This window comes from Schistocerca cancellata, chromosome 2 (genome assembly GCF_023864275.1).
Source record: "Schistocerca cancellata isolate TAMUIC-IGC-003103 chromosome 2, iqSchCanc2.1, whole genome shotgun sequence".
Taxonomy (NCBI): Eukaryota; Metazoa; Arthropoda; class Insecta; order Orthoptera; family Acrididae; genus Schistocerca; species Schistocerca cancellata.
The window spans coordinates 67,808,258-67,827,680 of NC_064627.1; the positions used below are offsets into that span (position 1 = coordinate 67,808,258).

General features: G+C 41.6%; 1 protein-coding gene across 1 annotated transcript in view; it reads left to right on the forward strand.

Annotated features, from left to right (window-relative positions):
- Nucleotides 1–19,423, forward strand: part of LOC126150881 (homeobox protein aristaless-like) — a 1,095,272-nt gene that overhangs the window by 430,164 nt on the left and 645,685 nt on the right. The gene's annotated exons all lie outside the window — the stretch shown is intronic.

Consider the following 19,423-nt stretch of genomic DNA (forward strand, 5'->3'; position numbering starts at 1 on the left):
AGGACAGAGTAAAATTTCGCGTGATCTTCACACATAACATTCGTCTGGACAATATTATGCTTAACAAAGTGAACAATGATTTGAAAATGGTACAGTTTTAACAGAGAAATTGTATAAAAACCTAACAGTTTAGTCAGTCGATATATTAACGCGTGGCTCAGGGAAGTGGGGTGGTCTTTCTCTCAGGTCTGAGCAAGTTAACTGGCAGACAATAATCATTCCGACAAACTAGTTGCGCAGTGCTGCAGTCTCAACACAGACTTCTTCTCTTCAAAGAATAATAACATTATTCAAAATTTATCTTCTTTCCTCCTTCCAATATGTGGAATCCAGCCCATTCGTGTAATATATGGTGCCTAGGATGCTGCTTTCTCGGATAGCTAGACAACAATCAAGTAAATCTTATTAACGGAGTTTGTTACTGTTGTGGCGTAACAAGACAGCCACGCCACTCGGAAGTAGCCGAAATGCACGCGTTAACTCACGCCGGCTTGCGTGAGGTCTGAAACAGGATACGTAATGAATGCTATAAAGAAAAGTACGTAGCTCCAGGAATACTTAACTTTAATCCATCATTTGTATACAGCATTCTTGATGATACAAGTGAGACTCTCTCTAGATATGGTTAATGGCGCCTTGCTAGGTCGTAGCCATGGACTTATCTGAAGGCTATTCTAACTGTCTCTCGGCAAATGAGAGAAAGGCACCGTCAGTGTAGTCGCTAGCAAGTCGTCCGTACAACTGGGTGAGTGCTAGTCCGTCTCTCTAGACCTGCCGTGTGGTGGCGCTCGGTCTGCGATCACTGACAGTGGCGACACGAGGGTCCGACATGTACTAATGGACCGCGGCCGATTTAAAGCTACCACCTAGCAAGTGTGGTGTCTGGCGGTGACACCACAGTTACAATAAATTGAATTGACAATGCTTAACTTGCGTTTGTACAAGGTGGGTCGCAATCAAATGGTGACATGCAAATAATCAACGTACTTCGATAGATACAATTTCCATGCAACGTAATCACACAAGTTCATAAGTCACTGCTCTTCTAGTGCGGCAGAGGCTAGGCGGCGCGTCGCTTTTATTCTCTTCGTGTAGATGCCGCTCCAGTCGTCTCACAGCCCTTTCCGCTCTTGCGTTCTTTACCTTCGTGCTGGCGCTCGTCGTTATGCCGGAACACAATACGTACATCATATTCATCCTTGTTGTCCTTTACAACAAATCTCGACAAGTCGACAAAGGACTACTGAAAGCGTTCATCACCTACTACATTTCAACTAGCCGGCACAGATGAGCTGGTAGCTGGTTGGCCTCTGTAATAAAAATAAAAAAATAAAAAAATAAAAAAAAACTGAGTGAGAGGATCAACAAACGAACTTGAATGGATGTCATGTGACGTCCGCAACGACCAGACACAACGATCAACAAGGAAAAAAATGAAAAAAAAAATGGTCAGCGCGACGGACTGCCGTCCTCAGGGGCCCGGGTTCGATTCCCAGCTGAGTCGGGTATTTTCTCCGCTCAAGGATTGGGTGTTGTGTTGTCTTCATCATCATTTCATCCCCATCCGGTGGGCAGGTCGCCCAATGTTGGGTCGAATGTAGTAAGACCTGCACCAAGGCGGCTGGACCTGCCCCGTACGGGGCCTCCCGGCCAATGACGCCAAACGCTCATTTCCATTTCCAACTAAGAATGTGTCATACTGCGCAGAGGCAAAGACTGCGCCATAACAAGACCAAAGATTGTTGAACAGTAACATAACATTCTATCTCTCTGACGTGCACATCGGTGACTTACAAAGATTTAAAAAAATGGTTCAAATGGCTCTGAGCACTATGGGACTTAACATCTATGGTCATCAGTCCCCTAGAACTTAGAACTACTTAAACCTAACTAACCTAAGGACAGCACACAACACCCAGCCATCACGAGGCAGAGAAAATCCCTGACCCCGCCGGGAATCGAACCCGGGAACCCGGGCGGGGGAAGCGAGAACGCTACCGCACGACCACGAGATGCGGGCTACAAAGATTAAAATTACATGCCCATTTTACATAATAAACTCATTTAGATTAGGTATATTCAGTACCGTATATAGCGTAGAAGGCCAAATTCGCTGTGATACTGCGCAACTTCTGTATCACTGCACGTTCTCCCCCACCCAAACATTCGCTCCTCGAACACGACAGGTGGAAAATGGTAGTGATGCCAGAAAGAACCTCCGCCTCATTCCGCAGAGCGGCTTGCTGGGGTATAGATTTAGTTGGGAGATCGGTCCACAGGTTATGATGCACAGTGGCGGTGGCGCATTGGCACCCCTTCCCCACGCCCCCCCCCCCCCCTCCCCACAAGTGACCCCTTCTCGCAGACGCAGCCCCATTTATTAACTTAGCGGCCGGCTATTGAGACCGGGCGACACGACAAATTGATGTTTTGTGGCGACGGTCGCGCTAATGACGGACAGCGCCGGCGCGGGCGGCGTGTTAACAATGGCTATTGTCTCCGCGGGCCCGCCGGGCTCCGGGCTGCGGGCTCTCAATGGAAAACATTCCGTCATGATAACGCCATTAGCGGCCATACTGGCGGGCCAGATAACGTCTCACTGCGACCACATTCCGGCGCGGAGCGGCGCCCCGGCGGCGCCAACGCAGCTCCCGAGTATCTTCCGTCGCAGGAATCCGGCGCGCCCAGCAGACGCGCTGCCACTCCGGCTTACTACTTACTGTCCGCGATATGGTCAGCCGAGGGTAAAAGTTACGGAGTCGGGCAAGAAAAATACAGTGTTTGGGGGAATCGAAGCCGCTCCTTTTAGATTTGCTGTTCTCGTATGCGTAAATGTTTCCACACTGAATACAAACCACGAGAGTGTGCTGAAAAGTAATATCTCCGAACTTTTTATATGAAAACCCTTAAAACTTTTGAAGTACAACAAACGTTATTAATTTTCTACATCTTTATTCTTCGTTCATATTATTTATGGATCATATGTTGAAAACAATAGACTGGCTGGGTGAGATTAAGATATGTGAACACAAAATAAGCAGTCTTGCATATGCGGATGACTTAGTTGTGATGGCATATTCGATTGAAAGTTTGCAAAGTAATATTTCAGAGCTAGATCAGAAATGTAAGGGCTATGGTATGAAGATTAGCATCTCCAAAACGAAAGTAATGTCAGTGGGAAAGAAATATAAACGGATTGAGTGCCAAATAGGAGGAACAAAGTTAGAACAGGTGGACGGTTTCAAGTACTTAGGATGCATATTATCACAGGATGGCAACATAGTGAAAGAACTGGAAGCGAGGTGTAGCAAAGCTAATGCAGTGAGCGCTCAGCTACGATCTAGTCTCTTCTGCAAGAAGGAAGTCAGTACCAAGACTAAGTTATCTGTGCACCGTTCAATCTTTCGACCAACTTTGTTGTATGGGAGCGAAAGCTGGGTGCATTCAGGTTACCTTATCAACAAGGTTGAGGTTACGGATATGAAAGTAGCTAGGATGATTGCAGGTACTAGTAGATGGGAACAATGGCAGGAGGGTGTCCACAATGAGGAAATCAAAGAAAAACTGGGAATGAACTCTATAGATGTAGCAGTCAGGGCGAACAGGCTTAGATGGTGGGGTCATGTTACACGCATGGGAGAAGCAAGGTTACCCAAGAGACTCATGAATTCAGTAGTAGAGGGTAGGAGGAGTCGGGGCAGACCGAGGAGAAGGTACCTGGATTCGGTTAAGAATGATTTTGAAGTAATAGGTTTAACATCAGAAGAGGCACCAATGTCAGCACTGAATAGGGGATCATGGAGGAACTGTATAAGGGGGGCTATGCTCCAGACTGAACGCTGAAGGGCATAATCAGTCTTAAATGATGATGATGATGATGATTTATTCTTCGTGCCTACATATCAGGGGCTGTGAACTATAAGGGCCTAAGGCACATTGTTATCGATTTTGAGATTGTAGCATGTGTGCACACCCTTGACATCTGTTGACCTAATGGTAGACCAGGTATAGCTATAGTCCCAGACTGTGTGTCTGAGAAGTTCGGCGAACGGCCTAAGAAAATAAAGGAAACAAGACTTAGAAACAAAATACCTTTACTTGGCTTCAGAGTAATCACCATTAGCTGTAACACACTTCTGACATCCTTTGTGAAGCTGTTGTAAACAGTCAGCAAACGCTTTTTGTGGAATCACTCGGAGCGTCATGGTAAGTTTTTGTTGGATATCCACATCCCTGAAGGTAATTAAACCTGGCCCTGCCACTACGATCCGAAGACCAAGCGATAGTCAACCACATGGTGTTCATTGTCTTCTCTGCCACCCTCGGGTACAAATTCATAATACATCAAGCCCTTGCTGTCGGAGAAGGTGGACAACGTCATCTTAAACTTGGATTTTGTCGGATGACGTTTTTAGGGAGGCAAGGAAGATGATTAGCACAGTGCCATTGACTGTCGCTTTGTCTCCGAGTCGTACAGGTAGCACCAGGTCTCGTTTTCTGTAATGACACGGATATCCAGTAAGGCGTGACGTTGGTGCTTTGAGCGATTCCAGAAGACGCGTTTAATGGCAGTTTGCAATAGTTTTACAGCCGAGGTTGAGACCATTCACCGAGCTTTTCAGACGCACCTTGTATGAACATACACGAAGAGCTTTCTCACCGACTTCTCGGACATTTGTTTCCATATGAACCCAAAGCACAAAGCACAATTTTGTTCCTCTACACATCTCAGTTTTTACCTAGAATTGGCAACGTAATTCAGTGTCTACATCACGTACGTCATTGTAATACTTCACACTTGGCAGTGTTATCAGTTTCGCCTGAACCCTAGCCACAGAATGTGCCTAATGAAAATGATATTAATGAGGAAAACGATGAACTGGAATAAGTCATAATGGCAAGCGTGATGCATTTAGTATCTGTTCTTCATAATTTTGATTCTAGTTTCACCTTAATTACAATGTTTAGAACACTGAAAAGTCGCTATTGTGACTGGCCTATAGATAGAAATTTTGGGAACTGACATTAATAACAGATACAACTTTAAATATTAATTAATATTCCATAACGTGAACTGGGTACGTCATTTTTTAATACGAAGTATATAGGATGTTGAGACTTGCTTAAAAGCAGTTCAGACCTATGAGACTAATGATTTGACTATAAATGTGACTTTCACAAATCTCTATTTGTCTCAAAGTTTTGTTTCTGTGCTATGGGCTCTTCTGGTTCTCAGTGCTTCATAATTAATTCTCAACATAATCACCACGGCAACGAACACATTTCTGTCACCCACAGACCAGTTTGTTGATACCGTCGCTGTGGATTGTTTGACTTTGTGGACGGAGCCGCAACGTCACCTTTGCGTGCACTGCTTAATCTGAAAGCGAAGTCCTCGAAGGTGTGCTTTTTAGTTTTGGAAACAGGTGATAGTCGGATGTTGCCAAGTCGAGACTGTATTGAGGATGGTCGATGACAGTGAATACAAGGCGTCGGGTTGTTGCAGATGTAGCAGCACTCGTGTATGATCTAGCACTGTCATGCTGAAGGAGAAGATGATCCGTGTCTGGATGAACTCTTCGAATTCAAAACTCGATTACAATACGCTATTTCGCACACACCGACATAGTTACACACCGTCGTGTTACAAGCTACAATTTGCCTACATCTACAACTACATTTTTACTCTGAATTCATAGGGTTCATCGAACCACCTTCAAACTATTACTCTACCGTTCCACTCTCGAACAGCGTGGGGAAGAAACAAACATTTAAATCTTTCCACGCGAGCTCCCGTTTCTCTTATGTTATTATGCTGATCATTTCTCCGTATGTAGGTGAGCGTCAACAAAATATTTTCACACTCTGACGCGAAAATTCGTGATTGAAATTTTATGAAAAAGATCCTTCGGCAACGAAAAAGCCTTTGTATTAATGACTGCCACCCAAATCCGCATATCATATCCGTAAAACTCTGTCCCCTATTTCGTGATAATACAAAACGAGCTGCCCATCTTTGGAACTGTTCAATGTCCCCCGTCAATCTTTTCTGATTCGTATAGTACACTGCACAGTTGTGCTCCAGAAGAGGGAGGACAAGAGTAATGTACGCAGTCTATTCAGTGGACCTGCTGAATTTTCTAAGTGTTCTGCCAATAAATTGCAGTCTTTGGTTTACTTTCTCCACAACATTACCTATGTGATCGTTTGAAGTTAAGTTATTCGCATGTACAATTCCGAAGTATAGAGTTGAATATACAGCCTGTTGATTTGTCTACTTCATAGTGTAAACGAAATTTAACGGAGGAAGCAATGAGGGAAATAAAAGAAAGGTTCAGGAGTGGAATTAAAATTGAAGGTGAAAGGATATCAATGATACGATTCGCTGATGACATTGCTATCCTGAGTGAAAGTGAAGAAGAATTACATGATCTGCTGAATGGATTGAACAGTCTAATGAGTATAGAATACGGATTGAGAAGAAAGACGAAGGTACTGGGAAGCAATAGAAATGAGAACAGCCAGAATCTTAACATCAGGATTGGTGGTCACGAAGTAGATGAAGTTAAGGAATTCTTCCACCTAGGCAGTAAAAAAGGAGTGACGGGCGGAGCAAGGATAACATCCTGGCCGAGAGAAGTCTACTGATGTCAAATATCGGCCTTAATTTGAGGAAGAAATTTCGGAAAATGTACGTCTGGAGTACAACATTGTATGGTAGCGAAACATGGACAGTGGGAAAACTGGAACAGAAGAGAATCGAAGCATTTGAGATGTGGTGTTACAGACGAATGTTGAAAATTTGGTGGACTGATAAGGGAAGAAATGAGGAGGTTCTGTGCAGAATCGGAGAGGAAAGGAATGTGTGGAAAACACTGATAAGGAGAGGAGACATCTGTTAAGACATGAGGGCTAGACTTCCATGGTACTAGAGGGAGCTGGAGAAGGCAAAAACTGTAGAGGAAGACAGGGATACATCCAGCAAATAATAGAGGGGACGTAAGTTGCAAGTGCTACTCTGAGATGAAGAGATTAGCGCAGGAGAGGAATTCGTGGCGGGCCGCATCAAACCAGTCAGAAGACTGATGACACAGAAAAAAATACTTGAAGTGCTGAAAAGGAAGAAGACTAAGCTTAAAACGTTTCTATAACATTAGTGACTAAAAACCACGAGTTGCGTTTGTCTGGAAGTATGAGCAAAATCGTTACAGCAAGAACACTGCCGTTGACTACCCTTCTATGTTTTGCTATTTAACGCTATACCCGTTTCTCCATTGCTGAAGGAGAAATACTTCGACGTACAGTACATTACCATAATGAAACGAGGGATAAATATGAAGACGGTTTTCGATTAGAGCTGACTGTAGGACGGTAAATCTTCAAGCAGATATAAGTATGACCTGTTAGTGTCATTCCTCTTTATTTCCTCTTACAAACTCACACATTTCTACTACTACTATGAGTGATGTAATGTATCTTCTTCTTTATGGCTCTACGTCGATTTATAGCTGGACAGGTAATCTGCTTGCCGTATGGAGAGGCGGAAACGCCAATAATTTGTGCAATTCGTCGATAAAAGTAGGAGGTAGGCCTTAAACGTAACGTGCGAGTTCCGAAGGCGGCGAACATTAATGTGAAGACGAGGACAGTAATTCAGTGATTACGGGACACGGGAAGGAACTTCCACGCGAGGCGCGCATTTCGTAATTTGAGGCGCTCTATTACTTCTCCGACCGTGTCCCCGCGCTTTTTTGTGTCACTGGGCTAATGCCAGGCTAGACAGCCGCGTCCGTCTGTTTTTCTAACGAATTAAGCTTAATACTGAGCAGAGGGCTGAAATTAAATTACCTCGATAAACAAAAGAATAACGCTGTAATGACGAAGCGGGTCTTCGCCGGGCCGTCAGCGGACTAATTACTGTAATAAGGGGAAGGGGAAGGCGATGCATAATCAGCAACAGCCGCGATGACGGATGTACGCGTCAGTGAACAAAAACGGCACAAGCGAAACGTTTATTAGTTAACCAAAAATTTCATTTGGGAGCGTGTGGCACTATCCATGCTTGGAGTCGATAGATTCACAACTCCAGCTTGTTGATTTCGTCAATGTAATGTGATGGCTGCATTAGATTTCAGGTTTCTGGTTCAGAACATCACTTGTGCTGTCAGGTTTTGCAAATATGTGCCATATGAATGTTAAACGAAACATGTCTTGCTAGTAATTATGGGTAGATATGTCGCTAAGCTGGCTATGTCGCATAAAAGATATGCAGCAGGTGAAAGATGACTTCGTTGATCGCGAAGTGAATTTGGAATTATTTCTATCTTCAGAGTCAAAAAATAGAAAATTAGCAAAGGGGTCTACAGAAGTACGTAACTTTTAGATAGTAATAACTATCTAACGTTAAACAAAAGTGCAAACAATCCATTCCTATCTCCCCAAGTGCAAAGATGGCACAAGGACAAGAGTGTTACCAAATGTGCTCGTAACACGAGATGACAGACTAGTAAGCGAGTTTCCATGGAATAGGAAGACAAAATAGCAGCAAGCTAAACATGGCGGTGCTTTTTTGTATATACTGTGATAATAAATTACGTGAAACAACAAAACGAAAAGTGATACGCGAGTGTTTAATGGGAATACAATGTAATGAGCTATTTTAGTAAAATAATAAAGGAAAAATTTAAAAACGCTTCTTATAGATCATATGATCCTGGTACGTAGCGCTATGTTCAAAGACATCGGTAGGTCATTGACCACTAATCATAAGAATGATGTATTGCATTGTCAAATGATATCAAGCCAACAATTACAATCTGCTGTGATAATACCAGAATATAAGGCAAAGCAAAACCATTACAATAAAAATGATTTTTGGAAATACAAACGGCGTGTGTATACGAAAACAGCAGGGCATTACAGTAATGAAATGTTAATAGTGTACGTATTAAACATTATCCTGTGGATCTCTAATACAAAAACAAAATACACATAGCCAAATTAAGAAATATGTGACCGATGGAGGTGGGTGGGGCACAAAGGAGAATAAGGGAAGGGGATAGAGATCCATGAAAATGAGGGAGGGTATTGAAGTAAGAGGGGCGGGAAAGAGGCAGTATGGAGGAAAGAGAGAGATGACAGAGAATGGCGGAAGGGGGGTTGGTTGGTTACTGTAAGTGAGCGGTCGAAATAATAAGGATCGGTGGAAGAGGGGACAAAAAAGGAGGGATCCTGTTAAAGCAGCAATGTCAAATGTACCTTAAAATACATAACCGTAATACAACTTATACAGTAATGTGTAATTAATAACATAGGTCACAAAATACATCAGTGACGCTAAGCAATGTCTATGTGATCGCGTTGCTAATATCTTGCATGCACCGAAACGCTCAGCCTCACATGGTGTCAAAATTATCGTCCTTCTTATACACACATGTTTATAGGTATTTATCAGAAAAACATATTTTCTAGTAGTAGCTCTATAAAAGGTGAGTGAAATCTATCAGTGGTGACAAAAATGACCCAGAACAAGTCACAGAAGTGTGCAAATGAAGTGATTGATGAAAATACAAAGAGGATAGTGGGGGAGGGAGCACATACTACCACTCCAACAGGAACAATTTGCTGTGGTAATACCGAAATATGAAGCAAAATAAAACCATTAAAATAAAACCGACATTTACAAATGCAGCAGTCGCATGGATAAACGAATAGCAGGGAAATAAACACCAACACATTCATAGTACTCATTTACAATGTTATTCAGCACATCTAACATACAAAACCAAGAATTGTTTACCCGCAGCCAGAAATAGAAACATGACATACCAGGACTGGATGCTGTAACATGAGAAGTAACATCATCGTCATTAGCGTTGATCTAGCGCTTTTTGCGCAGAAAACGACTTACGTCACTCATAATTTAAGATAACAAACACCCATACACAATTACTCGCTGCTTATTAGGGCTGACGGACGTATTGTTTAGTTTTTCTGCAGTGTCGCCACTCTTTCCCACGCCTCCCCTCCCGCAGCCCACGCGCCATCCTCCTCCCTCCCCCACCCCCGCACCCACGAAACTCTAGTCCCCTCCTCCGCCCTTCCCCCCCCCCCCTCTACCCCCTCACACACACATTGCACAGAGTGCGAGGCACTAGCACAGTGATGAGTTCCAGAAAGGAGAGAAACTTGAAACTTGGAGAATGGATTTTTCGAAATTCAGCCCTAACGGGGTGACATAGGAGATGAAGATTTCTTGAAAAATGTCGCTATTAAGGCACTTTTGAAGCTAGACCTACGAAAATAGGTATTTGGTTTCTCAGTCACAAATAAAGAGATACGTGTTTCATAATTTTTGGGAATTTAACCCTATAGGGGTGAAAGCTTTGTTTTGTAAATATATTATTATTAAAGAAATACTGAAGTATTTTAAGGCTATATCTATGGACTTGTCTTCTCGGTTACAAATAAAAAAAATACGTTGTTAATGGTGTACAGCAACCAGCGTGAAAAAACAGTCAGATGATGAATTGTGAAAAATCCGATGCCAGGAACGATACTTTTTAACTAAAGTAACCTAAAACCAATTTGTGGCTGGTTGCTGTGCACCATCAACAATTTATTTCATTTAACAGCCGTGGTCTCCAACCATGTCCTCATTAGATAAAATTGCAAAAATGTACGTGTTTCAGTCTTTTTGGAAATTGGTACCCGTAAGGGGGTGAAATATAGAACAAGATTTTTTATGAAAATATTTTATTATGAAAGCATTTTAAAGATAAATCAATGAAACTTTAAATTTGGCTTCTCAGTTAGAAAAAAATACCTCTTTCACTGTTTTCAGAAACTGAACTCCTATGCGGGATGAATTCTTTTAAAATCTGGAAATTTGTGTTAAGGTCTTATGGGAGCAAACTGCTGAGGTCATCGGTCTCTAAGCTTACACACTACTTAATCTAACTTTAACTTACGCTAAGGACGACACAGACACCCCTGCCCGAGGGAGGATTCGAACCTCCGACGGAAGAAGCCGCGCGGACCGTGACAAGACATCTTAGACCGCTTGGCTACCCCGCGCGACGATTTCTTTCATGGGAATATTCCATTGTGCAAGCATTTATGCAGCTAAATCGATAAAAATTTGTATACAGCTTTTCTGTTGGACATAAAACATACGCATGTCTCTGTTTTTGGAAATTCAACCCCTAAGGCCATGAAATAGGAGGTGAAACGTTTTATGAAAATATTTCATAGCGAAAGTATTTTTAAAAAGAAATCTTTGAAAACTCATGTTTGGCTTCTCGGATAGAGATGAAAAAATACGTGTTTCACTGTTTTTGGAAATTCAGTACTTAAGGGAGTGAAACAGAGTCAGAGTGGTTCACTGACTCATCATCTCTCAGCCCAAACCGCTAAGGATAGAAATTTGAAATTTGGACAGAGGGTGGATCTTATTCTGTAGGCATCGTTTAAGAACGAATTGTGCGAAATTCCATTCCTAACGGAGTAAAATAGCGGATGAAAGTCGTTTTGAAACTATATCACTATTAAAGGAATTTTGAAGCTAGAACTACGAACACTTGCATTTGGTTTCTTAGTCAGAAAATAGTGTTTCAGCATTTTTGGAAAGTCAGTCCTTAAGTGGGTAAAATAATGGGTGAACATTCGGGAAGAAATACGGTTTCAACATGTAAGTGTAGCTGTATCCTTTATTTTATTTTCTTTAACTTACTTCGGTGTCAAAATCACGTTCAAAGCATACAACCGAACATAGTAGAATTCGTACGCTGCTTTTCGTAAATGAGTTTTTTACTGGTTTGAAAATGTTAATCGTCAACGTACAGGGAGGCAAATACAGAGATATCAGAGGAATTTTATGTATTATTAATAATGTCACTTTTGTAATATGTGCGCTAGCGTACCACCAAATAAATATAGCCGAGAATGTTTCTAAGATGGTTTGTTTCATTAAATTTGAAAAGGAATTTGTCCAAGATACAAATTATTTTCACATTTCTGCCGCGGTCTAATAAACACAGTCACGACACACTCTTGTGCGTAAGTTGTTACCGTTTGACAGCTGGAGCGACACTAGCGCCCCAAGCGGTGGGAAAGCAGACAGTCAAATGTGCCGCGAGGATAATATTTGTTTTCAATTGTTTTCTACTTAATTAACAAAGCAGGAGTTATAATATTGCATTCCTTGCGTTAATAAATAACCAAGAAACTTGAATTGTCGTGAATTACATGTAAACCCAGCCGAATAACACGGAATCAGTGACATAACCTACAACTTATTCGTGATGAAATACTTTCGAATGCTTGTATATTTGCAGCTTATTCCGATGGAAGCAAGCGAATATAAATATATATTTCAAGCCTGTGAAGCCTACATTTCTCTTGTTGTCTATGGTTATTATCGCAGGCACTTTTCTTGACACTTAAAAAGTTTTTATGATTCACCCATTCTTATACTTCACTAGGTTTTCTTATACACGAGTATTTTTGTAAATGTAGATACTTTTACTTCAAAAGAGAATGAATTTTATATTCTTGCCGTTTGTGGCTCAAATTTAACAACGTATGTGGAATTGGTTTCTTCTGTGTTGACAAACTGTATCACATCTGTGTGATTTTTCACGTCTTTCTACAAAAGGTCACTAGTAATTTGTTTTATTAAAGGAAAACGACGTTATTCCGTAAATATCTGTAATATCTGTATATTACAAGATAATCGTAAATAAAATTAAAGAATGACAAATGTGGTGTCACTTCGCAGCTGTTGTTAATTTTTATGGCACTACATACACTCCCCATCGAAAAAAACCCTCGTTACAAATCAATACAAACTTAGTATTCACATCCATTCGGTATCATACTCAGAAGTGTCGCTTACTAGTCGCTTGGGGCGCTGCGCTCACTGTGGGTAACAAAAGCGAGACGGAGTGTCGCGACTTTATGTTAAGATTGAGCTTTTGCTCCCAATGTTTTTGCTGCCAACAATATATACAAAAAAAGTCTCACCTACCTCGTAACGTGCGAAGAAGGCTAGTGATGATGCAGTCTTATCCTTCTTTGATTTTGCTAAGGTGGCGGGGCAGTTTCCTTAATATTATAGGTACATTATAGAAATAATTAGATTCTGAGACCTGTATAGTATAGATTAAAATAATTATTAACTCTCTTGTGGGACACATTGACTTGTATCAAACAGCATTTCTGGAAAGTAAAAATAAATACGGAGTAGTGTATGAAGTAATGTCTAGTTGGGACTTATACTATCAATTTACCCACAATAGTCGATTTTGTGTTAAATTTGATCGCAACGCCCGATATATAACTGTACGAGTTCGAGTATTTATGTAACAAAAAAATGGCTCTGAGCACTGCGGGACTTAACTTCTGACGCTTCAGTCCCCTAGAACTTAGAACTACTTAAACCTAACTTAACGTAAGGACGTCACACACATCCATGCTCGAGGCAGGATTCGAACATGCGACCGTAGCGGTCGCGTGGTTACAGACTGTGGCGGCTAGAACCGCTCGGCCACCCCGGCAGGCATTTATTTAACAGAAAAGTCACATGAAGTAATTATATGTGATACGCCTTCATGAAAGTGTTGTTAGATAACCAATCATTACTCACCGTAATTCAGTAAAAAGGCACAATATTCCGTCATTTATAACTCAAACGTCAGCTCCTGTATGATCATAAAACAGTTTCAGAATCTCAACAACTTTAACCATTTGGAATCAAACATTCTTTAAACACCCTGTTAAATAACTGTTAGTCCTACAGTCGTAAAATTCTCATTTTCTCACTTTCGATTCTTGAAAAAAAAATGACGTCATTGCTATATCGCTGCTCACTATCTTTCAATTGTCCATTCCTTTGATTTGCAAAGATTTTAATCTATTTAGATATAGCACACGGCAAACATATATGTATAAAACTTACATAAACCAAAATTTTTATATTTTTGGTAATATTAATAACGTTAATTAAAGAAAAACAAAGAAAACGGATATAAAAATAATTCGCCTGGAAAAATCCGTCGCAAACGCGATGGCGCAGCAGCACATTTTGCAATCTTCGTCCGAGTCCATCTCCATGCAGCATTCGGGGAAATGTGACTATATAGAAAGGAGGATGTGGGTTTAACGTCCCGTAGACACTGCGGTCATTAGACACGGAGCACAACCTGAGACAGATGAAGGATGAGTAGGAAATCAGCCGTACCCTGCCAAAGGAGGCACACCAGCATTCGCCGTAAGTTTGCATGCCCCGTCCTCCCGAACACGAGTCCAGTATCTCATCATTGTGTCACCTGGCTCGGCGCGAATACATCGAGGTGTATGACAGGCATGACTTCCATGGTTCACAGATTTGACTACATTTAAATTTTTTCTTGTGTTGTGAGAAAAAGTCCGTTGTCACACTGAGTAAAGGTGTAGCGGAAATGATTGCCCAGGTAAAATCTGTGGAACCAACATAGTGGTCGAATATCGAGCCATTTAATAGAAGAACATCAATGTTTACACGAGAGGTAACATGTGAATGGATTTTGTTAAACTATAAAATGGAAACAGACCAATTCCGTACATATGTTGTTGCATAGGACTTTTGCTACTTCATCTATTCTGAAATTATTGGAGGTGCTGGGGGTGTTTAACACGAGTGGTGTTCGCCTCAAAGGCTCAGCTGTGAAAAAATAAAGAAGAAGGTCAGCGTGTTTGGCAGCTTTGCTGAGGACCCGGGTTCGATGTCCGATACTACAAAGGATTCTTTCTTGGAGGGAGGACTGGGAGGGGTGCAAACAGCCTTGTGATGACGCCAGTTGGGGAGTTGCCTGAGTGAGAACTGACGGCTCCAAAAATCTGGGTAGCTGACAACGGCAGGGAGAGCGTGTGCCGACCCCATGTGCCTCGGTACAGAATCAGAATGACAGATGATGATATTGTGGCTCGTTGGTACTGAATCGCCTTACAGAGCCAGTAGACGGAGTTTTAGCTTTTTGGGGGTACCTTACATATCCAATACACAGAGCAATGAAAGAATTGTGAGAGGTTATACAGAATAAGGAAGGAAAGAGGGCATTTTAGAAATTATTCCGTCGACTGTGAAATAATAATGTTGCAGAAAGACCTGCACAAGGGCTGATGACTGGTGCAGTTAACTATTAGTTAACCTGGAACGTAAATGAGTGTAAAGTATTACTCAGAAATAGGCGAAGAAATCCAATTCCGTTTCATTACACTATTGGAAGCCGGCCGGTGTGGCCGAGCGGTTCTAAGCGCTTCAGTCTGGAACCGCGCGACCGCTACGGTCGCAGGTTCGAATCCTGCCTCGGGCATGGATGTGTGTGATGTCCTTAGGTTAGTTAGGTTTAAGTAGTTCTAAGTTCTAGGAGACTGATGACCTCAGCTGTTAAGTCCCATAGTGCTCAGAGCCATTTGAACCACTATTGGAAACATAACAGTAGAAACAGAAAACGTCGTAAAATACCTGGTAGCATCCGGAGCGGCCTAGTGTAGAATAACCACATAAAACATAAAACTATTTGTAGGAAAAGCAGATGCTAGGCTGAGATTCATTGGAAGAATTGTAAGGTCCCCTATTAAAAATTAAGAAATATGAAACTTCCCCTTTGAAATATTGTGAATGTGCTGGTAAACTTCCACGTTATTTGATTTTCAAACAGCTGAGCAAAACTCAACGTACTCCAACAGTTTTCTCTTTACTTATTGTGATCATCACTAAACTGACACACAATATTTTTAGCGCAACGCAGTCTGACTTTCAATAATCCCTACAAAAGAATGGTCCTGACTAACCTATACCTTTCATGAATCACTTACCTCACAAAAATCTTCGTTACCCGAACTACTGCAACACAGCGATCGCCAATACTGCCAGCTAAATAAAACATTTTAACTACTGAAGGCACTAGCTACTGACAGGCATAGTTAGCAAATGAAAGATTTTGATAGAGAACAAAGAATGTATTTACCTTAACAGCGTTCAAATGTCATTATATATATTTTGTGACATCCAATTAAACAATTTTCCTTTTTCTGGCGGACGCACGTCCAGATCGTCCGCTCAAAACTCTGGCATCTCTCTGCCAACATCCACCGGCTCACATCCAACTCCGCAGCGCTACGCGCTGTTCACATCCAACTGCCCAACGCTACACTAGCGAATATTCCAAAAATGAGACCAACCAGCCACAGACTTCACACAGCGCAGTCAGCGATTTTCATACACAGCACATGGCATTACCAACGTAAAAGCCTAAACAGCCTACTTACAGAATCTCAAGGATACGTAATTTGCCCACGAAAGAAACATTTGTTTGACCGATTGTAACCGTTTCTCCGGCTCAATTGATGGAAGAGACAGGGAAGATCCGATGAAGAGTAGCGCGTTACGTCATCGAGAATAGTTTATTCGGCGCGAGAGGGTTACGAAGACGCTCAACAAACTCCAGTGGCAGGCGCTACAAGAGAGGCGTTGTGCGTCGCTTAGAAGTTCGCAGTTAAAATTCCGAAGGCATACGTTACGCAAAGAGTCGGGAAACATGCTACCTCTTCGCAAATAGATCTCGTAAAATGACCGCAACGCAAAAATCACAGGAAGTTAGCTCATACGAAGCTTTACCGACTGCCATTCTTCCCACACTCACTGCTCCACTAACCGAAAGATTGCTTGAGATCTACACAAGCAGGCGTAGAAGCTCAGCTTCAGGCAGGACGAAGATGGAATACGGTCATGCCGTTTAAAAATCCAGCGTAAGACACGTCGAATCTAAATCTGTATATCGGACGGGATATGAGACAACCAGTTCCATCTGGACTGTCATTAAATGTTGCGATTACGGGCTATTACTCCATTGTAAAGTGAGAGCTCGCTATGAGCATATCGTTTCTCTTAGGATGATACTGTTCTTGTGTCACCAGTGTTTAGATATTCCGCGTGCACACTACATTATCAAAAGTAAGCAGGCACCCGTTTGCAGCCGGCCGCTGTGACCGAGCGGTTCTAGGCGCTTCAGTCTGGAACCGCGCTGCTGCTACGGTCGCAGGTTCGAATCCTGCCTCGGACATGGATGTGTGTGATGTCCAAAAAAAAAAAAAAAAAAAAAAAAGTTCGAATGTGTGTGAAATCTAATGGAACCTACTGCTAAGGTTATCAGTCCCTAAGCTTACACACTACTTAACCTAAATTATCCTAAGGACAAACACACACACCCATGCCCGATGGAGGACTCGAACCTCCGCCGGGACCAGCCGCACCGTGTGTGATGTCCTTAGGTTAATTAGGTTTAAGTAGCTCTAAGTCTAGGGGACAGATGATGTAAGTCCCATAGTGCTTGGAACCATTTGAAACCCTTTGTAATACAGAATTAAACACTAGATATCATGAGCTGTGGACCCACCAGTATAAATGGAGGTTTGTGTTGTTAGTAGAGAAGCAGTAACAGACATTCCTGAATGCATCTGAACTGCAGTAGCAAGTTTTTGAGCGCATAATTTTCGAATTTTCATTTATTCTCTAAATAGCTGTCGTTTTTCCATCTTGGATAGAGCTTCACGACGACCGCTTCGTCATTGGTTATCGTATGTTTTGTTGTGATTAAAACTGTACATAACAGTCTCCACCGCACTAGATGGTCTGCCAATAGTTTCTCTGATTTATGGAAAGGTTTTGCTTTTGGATGGCCTATGCAAAATTCTCTCTCTCTCTTTTTCTGTAATTTCGCGACGTTTTCGACCCATATTACTTAAAAACCACTTAACTGCTTTGAAAACAGAGTGGAAACGCAGCTTTACAGTGAATTAAAGACAACTGCGTAAAGAAATGGAGAGGGGTGCGTGTCATGCGGCATCAGACCTCGAATTTTGTTGACTAGTGGAATACTTGTTTGACATCAACTGATGCATGATTTTAAATAACATGTATTTGTTCACAAATTACACAACATGTGAACCCAAACAGCCTTTTATTTCTAAACGTACATGCTAATCGATGTAAGAAAATAGTTGTTGTTTGTTTCTTAGCTATAATTTTATGTTTATGATTGTTACATTCTATGCGCTATGGACAGACAAATACCTTTTTGGAGTCATTGGAGTTACCGACAGCCAGTTTTGCTCAGGCGGTTGTCTCCAAGTTACTTACATACTATCAGAAATAAATAATAAAAAGCACTCGTCAGAATAATAACAAAGCTCAGCTATTGTACGAGGAGATAGCCTACTCACAGACACCATTACATCAGGTTAAAAGATAGTTTCTTGACTTCAAGTTCCAATGTGTGTGTGAATTCCTAAGGGACCAAACTGCTGACGTTATTGGTCCCTAGACTTGCACTCTACTTAAACTAACTTACGCTGAACAACACACACACCCATACATGAGGGAGGACTCGAACCTCCGGGGAGACGGGCAGCGCAATCCGTGACATGGCGCCTCGAACCACGCTGCCACTCCGTCCATTTTGGCTTCAAGTAGATAATCATTATTTCCGCATCTAGATGATGGTTAAAAATACATTTCATGCAATTACATTAAGATAGTATACATATGTACAAATGTTCTAGATTCAGAAAAACCTAACATGAGTACCTGTCACGTATCCGTGGGCCCTTGTGTTACGTGCTTTTTAGTCTACATTACCAAATGGCTACAACGGTGAGCCAGTTCCGCAGATTGCCTACCTAACGGCTACCAGGACGAACAAAAACTTGAATTTTTTTCAGTGTTTCAAATAACTATTGAACGAATTTAAAATTTTTAATTGTTGTCATAATATACTAATTAAAAGTTGTAATATTACGTTAAAGGTTTAACACCATCACGTATTAAAGTTAGAAACTGGGTATGTGGCTAGAGGCAAAATAACTCGTAACTCGTAACTGGCAAATTACCCAATGTTTGACAAAAAACCCACTTAGCGGCTTCCAACAGACTTTACACATAGTTTCAACCGTTTAAGGAACTTTTTCTCGCCGGCATCCTCCACAAAATGATGAAAGGAAAATGTTTACCGCTTACTACATTTTCGATGTCCATGCAGTAAAACTTCATCATCACGTAAGACGTTTCAACTTCCTATTTCGTCATTACTAACTCTATCGGGAACACGTTTGCACACAGTTTACAAAATACCATTGGATGTACCTGCAAAATTATATCATCGTATGACGTAATAAACGCTGAGATACCTGAAAAATTCATTTGCAAGGTAATCAGACGTTTGAAGCTATTTTATACATGGGCGTTCGATTCTTTAAAGTATTTGGAGTGGGAGGGGTTTGTTTGTTAGTCACTAACAGCACATACTGAGACAGTGCATTGCACTGATTCACATACTGTGACAAAAAACTCGTATCATAAACTGAAGACTGGATTTGGCTGAAT